Below are 14,779 nucleotides of genomic sequence, written 5' to 3' on the forward strand. Positions count from 1 at the left end.
TCTTTCCTTTAGCCAAATGCAAATTATGTTCAGACTGGGCTACCAAAAATGTGTTTCAGCACTTAACTGAGGTTCACCTAGAAACAACTTTGTTTTTTAAATTAAAAACAGTTAAAGCTCTGTTTTAGAAAACAGAAAAGCTGTTGGGAGCTTTACTGTGCATAGTGCAATATTTTCAACATTTTCCTCTGGATTATTTAGGAAGGTCACTGCCATTTTCTTTAAGATAGCTCATCATTTTAAAGCAAAGTATAGCACTTTGATGAGCAAGCAGAAATCATGCATTTGTTGGTGAGCTGTTCAAAGTGCTGCATGAAGGGTCCCCAGTTGCCCACAATCATTCAGGAACTGGTATTAGAACTGCCTTGCAGTTGTTTGCTATTTAATATCCAAGACACAGTGGGGGATGTAGACAAAACAGCCTCCTCTACAGGAATGCCTCATCTTATTGGACAGGCTCAATTGGAAAAGGCACAAAACCTCAATGAGAGGAAATTAATCCAGTGGAAATGAGGTGTTTGAGAACCGGAGGGGGTCATCCTGAGTCATCCTGGAAAAGCGGTTAATCTGGAAGGATCAATCCTAAAAATCTTTCTTCAGGAGATGAGGTTTGATTTGGAATTTTAAAAATGACAGGACATGATCTGGCTAAAAGAATAAATGGAAGAAAGTGGAGTCACCATTAGAATGTGACACAAAGTTGTGCAGAGGTGGGGGCTATGTTGGTTTTATTTTTCCTAGGATCATTGTTTAAAAAATACCCTGCAATTCTAAAGGGTAAGGACAAAGGCAAATAATTTTAGACTTTTAATCAAAAACTTTGAAACAGTTGGAGTCAGGAAGTCATCACCTCCCTGGAGGAATCTGAAGTGCATGCTCAGTGGGTTTCTCTCTGCTTTCTTCTGCACACAGGCTGACACTCCCAAGCATGTTTTCTGGCTGTCGATGGTTTGTTCCTACTCCTTTGCATTTTGGGGGCTCATAAAAATACCTTGTCCCATAGTTCTGTTGCAGTTGTTTTCTATAGATTTCTTGTTTCAATTTTTCAATTTGGGAAGATCTGAAAATTATTCCACTATGCCATTGCCCTGTTCTCAGCTCTGTCCCAAATGTGTGTGTGTGGGTGTGTGTGGGTGTGTTCTGATGATCTTTTATTTTTTTTTTAAAGATTTTATTTATTTATTTGTCAGAGAGAGAGAGAGAGAGAGCAAGAGCGAGCACAGGCAGACAGAGTGGCAGGCAGAGTCAGAGGGAGAAGCAGGCTCTCTGTGGAGCAAGGAGCCCGATATGGGACTCGATCCCAGGAGGCTGGGATCATGACCTGAGCCGAAGGCAGCTGCTTAACCAACTGAGCCACCCAGACGTCCCTCAGATGATCTTTTAAAAAACAACTTTATTGAGCTATAATTTGTACACTATAAATTGATATACTTAAAGTGTATCATTCAATGACTTTAGTATATTCATAGACACATGCAACTGTCACCACAGTCAATTTTTAGAACATTTCATCACCCCCCAAAGAAGCCTCATACATACCCTTTTGCTATCATCCCCCAATTTCCCTCCCCCCAGCCCTAGGCAAGCACTAATCTACTTTCCGTCTCTGTAGATTTCCCTGTTACGGACATTTTATATGAATGAAATAATACACTATGTAGTCTTTTGAGACTAGCATAATGTTTCTCAAGATTTGTCCATGTTGTAGTTATGTTGGAGAATATTCTACTACGTGGCCATACCAGGTTTTGTGTATCCATTTGTCAGTTGATGGCTGTTTGGCAGTTTCTACCTTTTGGCTACTGTAACACTGCTGCAAGCATTTCTTAAAGGAACAGACCTAAGAATATATACCTACAAATGGAATTTTGAGTCAAATGGTAACTTGATGTTTTAATCCTTTGAGGAGATGTCAAACTTTTCCAGGGTTGCTATACCATTTTATGTCCACCAGCAGTGTATGAGGGTTCCAATTTCCTCACATCCTTGCCAACATTTATCAACTCCCTTTTTGATTCTAGCCATCCAAGTGGGTGCAAAGTGGTATCTCATTGTCGTTTAGATGCGCAGTTCTCTGATGACCAATGATGTTGTGCATTTTTTTATGTACTTATTGGCCATTTCTACATCTTCCTTGAAAAAATATCAATTCAGATCCTTTGCCCATTTATTAATTGAGTTTTTAAAAATTATTGGGTTGTAAGGGTTTTTTAATGTATATATTCTGGATATATGTTCCTTATCAGACACATGATTTTCAAATATTTTTCTTCCATTCCATTAGTTATGTTTTTGCTTTTTTAATGATATCCTTTGAGACATAAAAGTTTAAATTTTGATGAAATCTAATTTATCTCTTTTTTTCCTTTTGTTCTTGTGTTCTGGGTGTCATATCTAAGAATCTTTTGCTAAATCCATGATAATGAATGTTTATGCCCATATTTTCTCTAAAAAGAGTTTTGTAGTGTTAGCTCTTACATTTAGGTCTTTGATCCATTTTGACATAATGTTGGTATATGGTTCACTCTTTCTCATGTAGCTACCCAGGTGTCCCAGCACCTTTTGTTGAAATACTGTTCTTTCCCACCATTGGATGATGGTCTTGGTACCTAGTCAAAAATGAATGGACCACAGATTCCTGGACTCTCAATTCTACTCCATCGATCTATGTGTCTCTCCTTGTACCAGAACCATACTAGTTCAAGTCCTGTTGCTTTGCAGTAGGTTTTAAAATTGAGGAGTGTGAATCTTCCCCTTTCATTCTCCTTTTTGAAGATTATTTTGACTATTCTGTATCCCTGGCCATGCCATGGGAATTTTGGAATCAGCTTATTGATTTCTGCAAACAAGTCAGCTGGGATTTTTATGAGCCTTGCATGTATCTGCTTATCAGTTTGGGGAATATTGCCATCTTAACAACAAGTCTTTCGATCCATGAACAGGGAATGGTTTCCCAACTGTTCAGATCTTCCTTAATTGGTTTTAGTTTTCAGGGTGCTGTAAGTTTGGCACTTCTTTTAAAAAATTTATTGCTAAGGTTGTTATTCTTTTTTATGTTATTATAAATGGAATTGTATTCTTAATTTCATTTTGAATTTTCCTAAGCTTTTTTAAAATAATTTTTTGAAGATTTTACGTATTTTTTTTGAAAGAGATAGCAAGAGAGGGAGAGAGAATGAGAGCCTGAGAGGGACAGAGGCAGAGGGAGAGGGAGAAGCAGACTCCCCACTGAGCGGGAAGCTCCATCTGGGGCTCAATCCCAGTACCCTAGGATCATGAGAGCTGAAGGCAGGTGCTTAACCCACTGAGCCACCCAGACACCCATTTTGACTTAAAAAACAAAACAAAACAACTTTTTATTGTTAGGGTGGCTCAGTGGGTTAAGCATCTGACTCTCGATCCCAGCTCAGGGTTGATCTCAGGATGGTGAGTTTAAACCCCAAGCTGGGCTCCACACCCAGAGTGGTGTGCTATCACAGAGTGCCACACACTCTGGGTGTGGAGCCTACTTAAAAAAAAAAAATGCTCTTTACTGTTGAAATTTCAAACATATGCAAAATGTTCCTCAACACCTTCAGCAATTATCATCCCATGGCTGATTTTTTTTTTCATTTGTATCCCACCCACTCTATCCATCCTGAGACACTTAAAAGCAAATTCAGATATGGTATCATTTCATTTATGAACATTTCAGAATATCTCTAAAAGGTAAAGATCTTTAGAAATCACTACATTATTACCAGTACACCTAAAATATTAACATTAATCTCTTGCTAGCATTATATATCCAAGCAGTACTACTTCTTCTGTCTCCCTCCCCCTGAATACTCACCATGTTCATCTTTGTGTGCATGCATTTTTCTGCTTCACTCACACAATTAACTGAAACCTACTTAAGGAAAGATACTGTATATATTCATTGTTGTAATTAAATGTCTGTTGCAGGAAAGCATGATGCTTCACAGTGTTTTCACTGACTTCTGAAGATTTGCTTAGAATTAACCAACCAACCAATTAACCAACCTCTTCGTAATACAGAATAAAGGAAAGCAATTCCATAAGGCAACAACTGTTTTAACTTGACACATTTTGTGTTAGGAATTCCATTAGATAAACTGCCCAAAATATATAGGAAATCCATCAGACTGTTTATCGAGGGGTATTAATTTAAGTGATTTTGAATTAAATAAATATATTTCTTGGGGTGCCTGGGTGGCTCAGTGGGTTAAGCCTCTGCCTTCAGCTCTGGTCATGATCTCAGGGTCCTGGGATCGAGCCCCACATGGACTCTCTGCTCGGCAGAGAGCCTGCTTTCCCCCTCCCTCTCTGCCTGCCTCTCTGCCTACTTGTGCTCTCTCTCTCTCTCTCTCTCTCTCTGTGTCAAATAAATAAATAAATAAAATAAAAATAAAATCTAAAAAAAAAAAGAAATATATTTCTTACCTAAATTGTCTCATAAGATGATTTAGCTCAGGAGAAAATATAGTTACATCTTGGTATAGTTCCTATAGATTGAAATTAGACCCTTACTATTTGCTAAGGCCTTCTGAAGTTTCAGTAGTAACTTGTCTTTGTTTGGACAATGAGTCACAATTGGATATTAAAAGCTTGTTTGTAAATTTCCGTATCCTCCATATTGTGCCTGGTTCCTGCATTAGACACAATCAAATTATGTCTAGACAGAATATTAACATCAACCATGGCTTCCTGTGTCCCCTATTGTGTCTAAGGTGTGTGTGCGTTGTCAGGACAAGATTACATTGCAAATCAATAAACTCTCCACTAAGATGTGTTCCTGCAAATCTCCAATTTTAACTAATGCTGTGAAAATTTCTTAGATACAAATATATCTAAGTATAAGAAGATAAATTGATTCCAGCCTTCCTATAGGTATTCCAAATTTGGAGTGTTATCTTTCTTTTATATAGAAACATCAAAAAGACAATTTCAATCTGAAGCGAGGGGTTATAGTTAACAGTAGGAAAGAAAGGTACTATGCTTTCCTTAGGGAGCGATCCACATTTTTCTTCAAGAATCTCTTATTCTGAATCCCCTGGGACTTGGAGAATAAGAAAAGATTTAGCGATTCTGTGCTCCCTTTAAGTTTCTACCTTTTTTTGGTTGTTGTTGTTCATGTTTATTTTCCCAATTTATTGGGATTGCCCAGACTTACATTGGCTTTATAGTGTGAAAGTCTATGTAAAAAAAAAAAAAAAAAAAAAAAATGCAAATCACCATTAATCCATGAATAGTTTTGGAGAGAAAAGGTGGTCCTCCGTTCTTTTCTTGTTCTCAGCTTTATTGTGGTATATTTGGCATTGCACTTGTGTTAGCAACCAACGGGAGAGAAATCAGAACAGTTCAGACTTCCAATCAGTCCATCCTATGATCTGCCCACTTAGGCAAAGCTGCCAAGGATCAAGAAAAACAGTGGGTAGGTCACTCCTCCCTGCCCCCACTCCAGGGTGAACTCCCAGAGAACCAGGGTCTGCTAAGTAAGGAAGAGGAGGTCAGCAAAGGACAGAGGCCAAGGAAGGAAGAAAGAAACAGATCCTCTGGGTGGGCTGGTTCAACCTCTTGGCCCCTCACTCTCAGTGGGGTTGGCCAAATGCTCTCAATCCAAACTCTCAAGAGAAATGAATCATAGCTACATTTGGTTCTTTCGCTGGGACTCTCTCTCTCTCTCTCTCTGATAATGCCATGCCTCTAGAGAGAAAAGTATTAGATTTTGACGCAGCAGACCTGGGTTCAAATCCCAGCCTTGCTGTTTAGAGTGGTCCGGCCTTGGGCACTTTTTTGCATGTTCTCAAGCTTCAGTATCCAGCTCTGCAAAGGATTACTGAGAAGAGTAAGAGGCTTTTGTAACCGGAAGCACCCAGTACCCTGGTCATGGAATGCAGGAGGCTCTCCGGACAGGGAAAAGCATCAAGAGGTCTTTATTTATTTATTTATTTTTATTTTTAAGATTTTATTTATTTGTTTTAGACACAGAGAGAGAAAGAGAGAGAGAGAGAGTTAGGGGAGGGGGCAGAGTAGAAGAGGGAGAGAGAATCTGAAGCAGACCGCACACTGAGTCAGAGTCCGACATGGGGCTTACTCCCCCAACTGCAAGATCATGACCTGAGCTGACACCAAGATTCAGACACTTAACCTACTGAGCCATCCAAGTGCCCCTCTTCATTCCATGGTTTTGTTTTTTTTAAAGATTTTATTTATTTATTTGACAGACAGAGATCACAAGTAGGCAGAGACGTAGGCAGAGAGAGGGGGAAGCAGGCTGCCCACTGAGCAGAGAGCCTGATGCGGGGCTCGATCCCAGGATCCTGAGATCATGACCTGAGCCCAAGGCAGAGGTTTTAACCCACTGAGCCATCCAGGCATCCCTTCATTCCATGTTTTGACCCACTTAGTTCTGGTGGAGCAGACACACCAGACACCATAGCCCCAACCTTCAGACTGCCTAGCACAGTGCTGACGTACAAGGCAGGTACCCAAGCAATGAGTGCTGAACAACACAGCTGTAAAACCAGCTGTTGGATGCAAAATGACCACCTTGAACTGTTACCAGTTTTGGAGGTCAGATCACTCTGGTTATCCTGTGCCAGCCATGGCACACCCAGCCGGCCTCATTCGTCAGCACCTCACTCTGCTCTTGGGGACGGGAGACACCACCCCTCTGTAAGGAGTTCACAAAACACATTAGTGCAGAACTGTATGGATTGAATTATGTTCCCATCCGAGTCAGGTGTCCAAGCCCTGACCCTTAGCACCTCAGAATGTGGTTGTGTTTGGAAACAGGGCCTTTAAAGAGGTGATCAGATGAAATGAGGCCTTTCGTGACTCTAGATAATGATACTGTATGTTGTATTTGAAAATTAAATGTTCTTAAATGTTCTCACCACACATACAAGGAGGTAATTATGTGAGGTGATGGGGGGATAGCTACCCCTACTATGGTAATTTCACAACATATAAGTTTATCAAATCATCACATGGTCCACCTTAAATTTGCCCAATATTATATGTCAATTAGATCTCAATAAAGCTAAAAAAAAAAAAGTGAGGCCTTTAGGCAACTCCAACCTGACTGGTGTCCCTATAAGAAAAGGAAATATGCTTCAATAAATGGTGTTGGGAAAACTGGACAGCCACATACAGAAAAATGAAACTGGACCATTTCCTTATACCACAGATTCAAAATGAATGTAGGACCTCAATGTGAGACAGGAATCCATCAGAATCCTTGAGAAGAACACAGCCAGCAACCTTTTTGACCTCAACCTCAGCAACTTCTTCTTAGAAACGTTGCCAAAGGCAAGGGAAGCAAGGGCAAAAATGAACTATTGGGACTTCATCAAGATCAAAAGCTTTTGCACAGCAAAGGAAACAGTTAACAAAACCAAAAGGCAACTGACAGAATGGGAGAAGATTTTTGCAAATGACCCATCATATAAAGGGCTAGTATCCAAAATCTATAAAGAACTTAGCAAACTCAACACCCAAAGAACAAATAATCCATTCAAGAAATGGGCAAAGGGCATGAACAGACATTTCTACAAAGAAGACATCCAGATGGCCAACAGACACATGAAAAAGTGCTCCACATCACTCGGCATCAGGGAAATACAAATCAAAACCACAATAAGATACCACCTCACACCAGTCAGAATGGCTAAAATTAACAAGTCAGGAAACAACAGCTGTTGGCAAAAATGTGGTGGAAGGGGGAGCCTACACTGTTGGTGGGAATGCAAGCTGGTGCAGCCACTCTGGGAAACAGCATGAAGGTTCCTCAAAAAGATGAAAATAGAACTACCCTATGACCCAGCAATCACACTACTGAGTATTTACCCTAAAGGTACAAATGTAGGATCCAAAGGGGCATGTGCACTTGAATGTTTATAGTAGCAATGTCCACAATAGCCAAACTATGGAAGGAACCTAGATGTCCATCAACAGATGAATGGATAAAGAAGTGGTATATGGAATACTATGGAATACAATACAATGGAATACTATGCAGCCATCAAAAGAAATGAAATTTTGCCATTTGCAACAATGTGGAAGGATCTAGAGGGTATAACGCTGAGCAAAATAAGTCAATCAGAGAAAGATAATTATCATATGATCTCCCTGATATGAGGAATTTGAGAAGCAAAGTGGGAGGTTTGGGGGGTAGGGAATAAAAAAATGAAACAAGATTGGATCAGGAGGGAGACAAACCATTAGAGACTCTTAATCTCAGGAAACAAACTGAGGGATGCTGGGGGGTGGGGAGGTAGGGATAGGGTGACTGGCTTATGGACACTGGGGAGGGTATATGCTATGATGAGTGCTGTAAAGTGTGTAAGCCTGACGATTCACAGACCTGTACCCCTGGAGCTAATAATACATTATATGTTAATTAAAAAAAAAAAAAAAAGAAGAGGAGGAAGTGTGGACAGGCAGAGCCTAGGGCTGAACCTGACCAGAGGGAAGACCCTGTGAGGCCATAACAAGAAGGCAGCCACCTGCAAGCCCAACTTGCCAACACTCTGATCACCAGTGTTTAGTTTTCAGGACCATGAGAAAGTTACTTCCCAGGCTGGCCCTTTGTCATGGCCACCCTAGCAGACTAATACAGATATTCTCACAACACTCCAATGAGTCAAGCTACATGATCCCAGATTTACAAATTGGGAAACTAAGGTGAAGACAGGTTATCTAAGCAGCTTCCCATCACGCAGATGACTAGAACTTGTGTCTTCTGGCTCCAGATCCAGGGCCCTTCCTTCAGCATCAGATCTGCCTCCTCCATGATGTGAAAGCTCTTCTGGGCTCTCCCATTCTGTCTTCCCAAGGGGAAGGTCCAGGCCCATGGGAGAGGAACAACCTTCCTAAGTAGTATTTGATTTTAAGCAAGCCTATTGAAGGCAATGCTATCACTATGGTATATTAATCTCTTTTTCTTTGCTGTGGTTTCTCTTTGCTTTGAAAATTCAAGGAGATTTTAATTTTTGGATTTTCAAGAAGTTGGCAAGTGTTCAGTTCCCCCGAATACTCTCAGAACTACACAAAATGGAACCCCAAGCACAAGACTGTTGGGAGACCTCTGACTCTCACTTTGAATGAAACATTTAATAGACTCATAGATTTTTAGAGCTGGAAACATCAAGATTATCTGGACAAACAGAAACGTGAGTGCATTCCTCAATGGCAGAATATTCTTCTAAGATTGGAAGGGTTCAATGTCTCAGCTCTCAGATAGTTAATTGTGGGAAATTAAAGGCAAAGGTGGGGTTGGCTGGGGTAGGCACAGTGACAGCTATGAGAAGAGACAGCATGACAGCAAAAGAAGGAAAGCCAACCTGACCACCAGATCCAGCATTAGCTATGGGATGAACAACCCCATGGTCCACTCTAACTCTCAAGACATCCCCATACTCACAGCTCAGTTAAATCATGAATGTTCATGATGATCTTTGGCCATCCAGAAAATTTTCAATAATACTCTGTTTACTCTGATCCTAAGGCAGGGACTTAAGTAATACATTTTATGAATAACAACAGTGATAATAATGAACATTTATGGAACACAATGTGCCAAGGTCTGTACTAAATGCTTTATAGGGATCTTCTCATTTGAGAAATACTGCCATCCAAAATGGTTTCAATTAAAAGTGGTTTGGGGGACGCCTGGGTGGCTCAGTTGGTTAAGCGGCTGGCTGCCTTCGGCTCAGGTCATGATCCCAGCGTCCTGGGATCGAGTCCCACATCGGGCTCCTTGCTTGGCGGGGAGCCTGCTTCTCCCTCTGCCTCTGCCTGCCACACTGTCTGCCTGTGCTTGCTCTTGCTTCTCTGTCTATGACAAATAAATAAATAAAATCTTAAAAAAAAAAAAGTGGTTTGGTATGGGGGCACCTGGTGGAGGGGCTCAGTGGGTTAAGTGTCTGTCTTCTGTCCAGGTCATGCTTTCAGGGTCCTGCGATTGGGCTCAGCGGGTTGTGTGCTTCTCCCTCTCCTTCTTCCTCTCTGCTCATGCTCTCTGTTTCTCTCTCTCAAAAAACACAAAATTTTCGGGAAAATGTTTTGGTGTTTTAAGCGGCAGTTGGCTGAAAAATTCTCTAGCATGGAAAAACTCGTTTGGTAAGGAGGACCCAACTCTTGATGGCTTCTGTGCCCTCTCTGTGTTGGTAGGAGCGAAGAAGACACCTGAGGCTAATTCTGCTTCTGAGCCAGTCTCCATGCAATTCCTAATGCTACACGCTGTTCTGCCTCACGGTTTATCCATGTCTCACTTGTCCTTCCGCTGGAGTCCCACCTCCCTCGGGGCAGCCTCTCCACTGCTCCGCCCCGCCTGGCATGCGCTCCCTCCTCTGAGCGCTGCAGCTCTCATTTCCTTTCCGATTCACGTTGTTTCCATCACGTGCGATCTGGTTTAGCCATTCATTTTTCTGTGTGGCTGGCGCTAGCCCCTGATGTTGGCGTCACGTGCCTTGAACAATGGGCACTCTGTGCTCGAAATCCTCCACGGGCTCCATCGATGCTTGCTGCTGGTGAGATAATCACTCTTGCCACCACACGTGGATCGCCTGTCCTCCTAGACCTACCAGCTCCCTCAAGGGTGTTGCTGTGGGCACGGCGGAAACAATGTGAAAACAGTTTTCTAACTTCAGCATTGCTATATAAATGTTCGTTATTTGTGGAGCATTTTGAGTAGGACTCAGTTTACCCCACTGTGCTATGCGTGTGGCTTTTCAGAAACATAACCTGTCCTGGATGATTTCCGCAGAATCTGCCTAGCTTGGATCCTGAGAAGAGCCCCACCTGCCACCCTGGGGTTTGCAGAATCAGCATGTGAGCCAGCTCTTTCTAGGCATGCTTCCTGATCCTCTGACTCAAGCTGGCCTACTCAGGTTTCCTCCCCCAGATGTAAGATTGAGTTCTCGACATGCTTGTTACTCTCTGTGAGGTGCCCAGAGTGGAAAGAACCGTAAACCTTGACTCATCTGTGGACGAGTCTACACTGAAGTAGAGACAGCAGCTGTGTGGGATCCGGAATGGAACCGACTTCTAACAGCCAGGATAGGACCACACCTATCTCTGAAGATAGAAATGACATCCCCGGTTCAGTGGACACTTTCTGGTTCTTCTTTCAGGAGGCCTGGCTGTTTGTCCTGCCATCTGATTCTAGCACTTGCTCTTCTTCTAGATGTTACATCATGTTACCTAAGCTATTTTGGGTGACTTTCTTTCTTTTTCTTTTTTTAAACCAAAAAAGACTCAATTAAGGCAACCTATTATGATAGACACACCTGTTCTCTCTCTTCTAATTGAGCCAGTTTTTCTGAAAGAGTGATGAATTTCAGAGAAGTAATATGAGACTAGTTTATGAGACAAATGCTTTTTTCTTTGGGAAGTTACCCTAAAGGACTGAAAGATTGTCACAATATATTTTCTCAGAAATTTCCTTCCTGAGTTTGAAATGTCAAAGGAATACATTTTGTTTTCCTAAACATCCTTCTGCATTTCATAAGCAATCGTAATTAGTGTTTCCAAAATACTGAAATACAGGCCTGTTCTAGCGAGCGTGTGGGGCCTCTCCCACCCCACGATTCAAAAACCTACTTTTCAAGTAGATGCTCTTGACCTTTCTGTAACCTTTGATGCTGTCTGTTAATTGTTTTCATTCATTCAAGTCATTCGTTCTTACGGGCTCCTTCAGTTGAAAGTTCTTGTTTCCTTCAAACATATTATCTTTTTTATCCCAGTGGTTTCTCTTTTGCTGAGTCCTTAAAAATAGGTGCTTTAAGCTTTATTTTCTTCTCTTTCTCCTATCCTTTCTTTTCTTTTCTCTCCAGGTCTTCTGGGCAAATCATGTACCCAGGCTCGAGAATTCTTAAATGACTCATGGTGACCTATTAATAGGAATCCAGGCTGTTCACCGTGGGAGTCAAGGCCCTCCGGCCCTCTAGGGTGGGGTTTTTCTACTTTCCATCTGTATTTTCTGCTCCACACTCTGGCTGAGTCCTCTGGGCTGGGTGCCTTGCCATCTACCATCACGTCACGCTTTCGCTCACCCTCTCTTCTCTCTGTGGACTGGCTTTCCCTTCTCGTTGCCCATTGAAACCCTCCCTGAATCCTCAGCTGGATTTAACTGTCCTCGCCCTCGCCTCCACATGCCCACGCTTGTGCTCCTTAGTGTATTGGTTTCCTTCCCCCTGAAATCAGAGATGCACGTTCTGATCTCCTTCCTCCCTGGGTGGTTCATTCTTTGTTTGGAGGGGCAGCACTTCTTTCCGGTTTCACTCCTCCACTCACCGAGTGCTGTTTTGCAGAATTGAGTGCTGTGGTTCAGAGAACTGGATCCTGACGGCACACGACAGAGGACCAGAAACTGGCTCGATTCTGTCCCCAGGGTGTGTGGATTTACTTGGCCACAGCCAAACCCCTCCCCAGTTTTAATATTACACATCTGAGAGGGGGGAATAATAGCACTCGTGTCATAGCCTGTTGTGAGAACAGAGGGTTGAGTGGAGAGCCTGACACAAAGTCAGTGCTCTTCGTCAGCTCTTGTTCCATATTAACCTGAATGCTTTGGGCATCACCGAATACTGTCCAAAGTATGTACCCCCAAGGGAGTTTGTACAGACAGAAAGGGTATTTTTATTCTTTTTACCTTGCTGGGGTTTGGATGTTTATAGATCGCTTTTAAGCTGTTATAATTATGGATTTGTTTTTTTTCAGGATCTGTCTGAGCAATTTCTTGTCCTGCTAATTTCCTCCTATCCACTCTCACTTAGGTTCTGAAACATGAATGAGCAACAGGATCCCCTGGAGGGCTTGTTAAGGCACAGATGGCTCGGTTTCTGCAGAATTTCTGTTTGGGTAAGTCTGGGGTGAGGATGAGAATTTGCATTTCTAACAGGTTCCCTGGTGATGCTGATGGCCTGGTCCAAGGACCCTCCTTTGAGAACCACTGCCCTGTGAGGACTCCACTCCCAAATCAAGGGTCCCATTTATAGATTATTTAGGGTAAGGTTCTCTGGAGCACATGCATTATAACTTCATATAGAAGAAAGATTAGCAGAAAATGGATGACCCTTTGATGTCTAGACTTGACCGAATAATTATGCTAATAATTTGCAGGTTATTAACTCCCCAGTCTCTAAAATCTTTAAATTATTCAGGTTGGCATCTTGAGTGGAAATATTTCAATGTTACATTAGACAAGTGCTGACGTGGGAATTCGCAGGTTACAGCTTACTGTATCTCATTAGCCTCCATGCCTCATGTTGGCCAACCTACCAAAACATAAGTGTGTGTTCCCTGCTGGAATATGTCCCTGGCTTGGCCACTGATGGTCCTTCTGTCCTTCTTGCAGGGAGTAACTGATTCTCTCATCAATCACAGAGGCAGATTAGGAGGGGAGTTGGATCACGAGCCAGGAGAGATGGGATGCCCGGTGCTGCCGTCTACAAAGAACCCTCTCCTTCTCGCTGTGCTCTCTCGGGGATAGATACAGCAACCCCGAAAGGCTGAGCATGTCTGCCTCTTGGAACACAGGATTTCTTTTTTTTTTCCTCTCTCTTTTTTAAAGATTTTATTTATTTACTTGAAAGAGAGCAAGAGAGAGCACAGATCGAGAGGGAGAAGCAGCTTCTCACTGAGCAGGGAGCCTGAAGTGAGGCCTATTCCGAGGACCCCAAGGTCATGACCTAAGCTGAAGGCAGACGCTTAACTCACTGAGCCACCCAGGTGCCCTGGAACACAGGATGTCTTGAACATGAGATAATGATATTATTATTTCTACTCTGTGTGTATGCGTGTGTGTGTATGTGTGTGTGTGTGTGTGTGTGAGAGAGAGAGTACCAGGAGCAGGGAGGAGACATCAGCTTCTTTAGTCACCACAACAGCCCTCGGCAAGAATATTTGCGAGCATTCTCATCATGTAAATGAGAGCACTCGTGTTGCTCGAAGATGTTGGGTAATGTTCCCGAATCTCACAGTTGGTAAGTATCAAAGCCGGGTTACAAGCCCAGATTGGGCCCTCACTCCACTGACAGGGGACAGAGGTAGAGAAGCATAGCCTTGTGTCTTATTACCAAGACAGTTCAGTGCTTGCTTTGTTCATTCTCACATTGATTAAGCCCATACTGTCCACGAATCATTATGAAATGTATTCTGAGGGATAAGAAGAGGAATGTCCCAAAAGATGTTACCTTGAGCCTTGAGTCTACTTCAGTAATAAATGAGAACTTTTATTTGGAAAACCAAATATTTGGTTCTCATTTATTACTGAAGTAGCCTGTTAATAGGAAGTATACCAGCAAAAACAATGAATAAAACCAGTAAAAAACCAATAAAACATGTTCTATTATTCAAAGAGCAGTGATTTTTTTCAGCTTGGTTTGGTAAGATCCTAGTGACCATGCGGCAGCATTAGACCAGCACAAATGCAATTTCTTATAGACCATCTTTGTTCTCCACCAGTGACTCCTTTTGGAGTTGAACCTGATTTTGTTACCAGTTTCATTCACAGCCATTGAAAATGGATTGAAGTCAGCAACTAATAACATGACAGAGTGGAAATATTAGCGGTCACATTATCTAATAAAGGAACAACTAATAGAATATGGAAGCTAAGAGGCTGGAGTAATGCCAAATCCAGTCTTTCTTAAAACCTAACACTCCCACCATCATTAAATTTTATTACAAAGATGACCCATGGGGACACCTCAGTGGCTCAATTATTTAAGCATCTGCCTTCTGCTCAGGTCATGATCCGCGGGTCCTGGGG

Source organism: Mustela nigripes, chromosome 7, assembly GCF_022355385.1.
Source record: "Mustela nigripes isolate SB6536 chromosome 7, MUSNIG.SB6536, whole genome shotgun sequence".
NCBI classification, from domain to species: Eukaryota; Metazoa; Chordata; class Mammalia; order Carnivora; family Mustelidae; genus Mustela; species Mustela nigripes.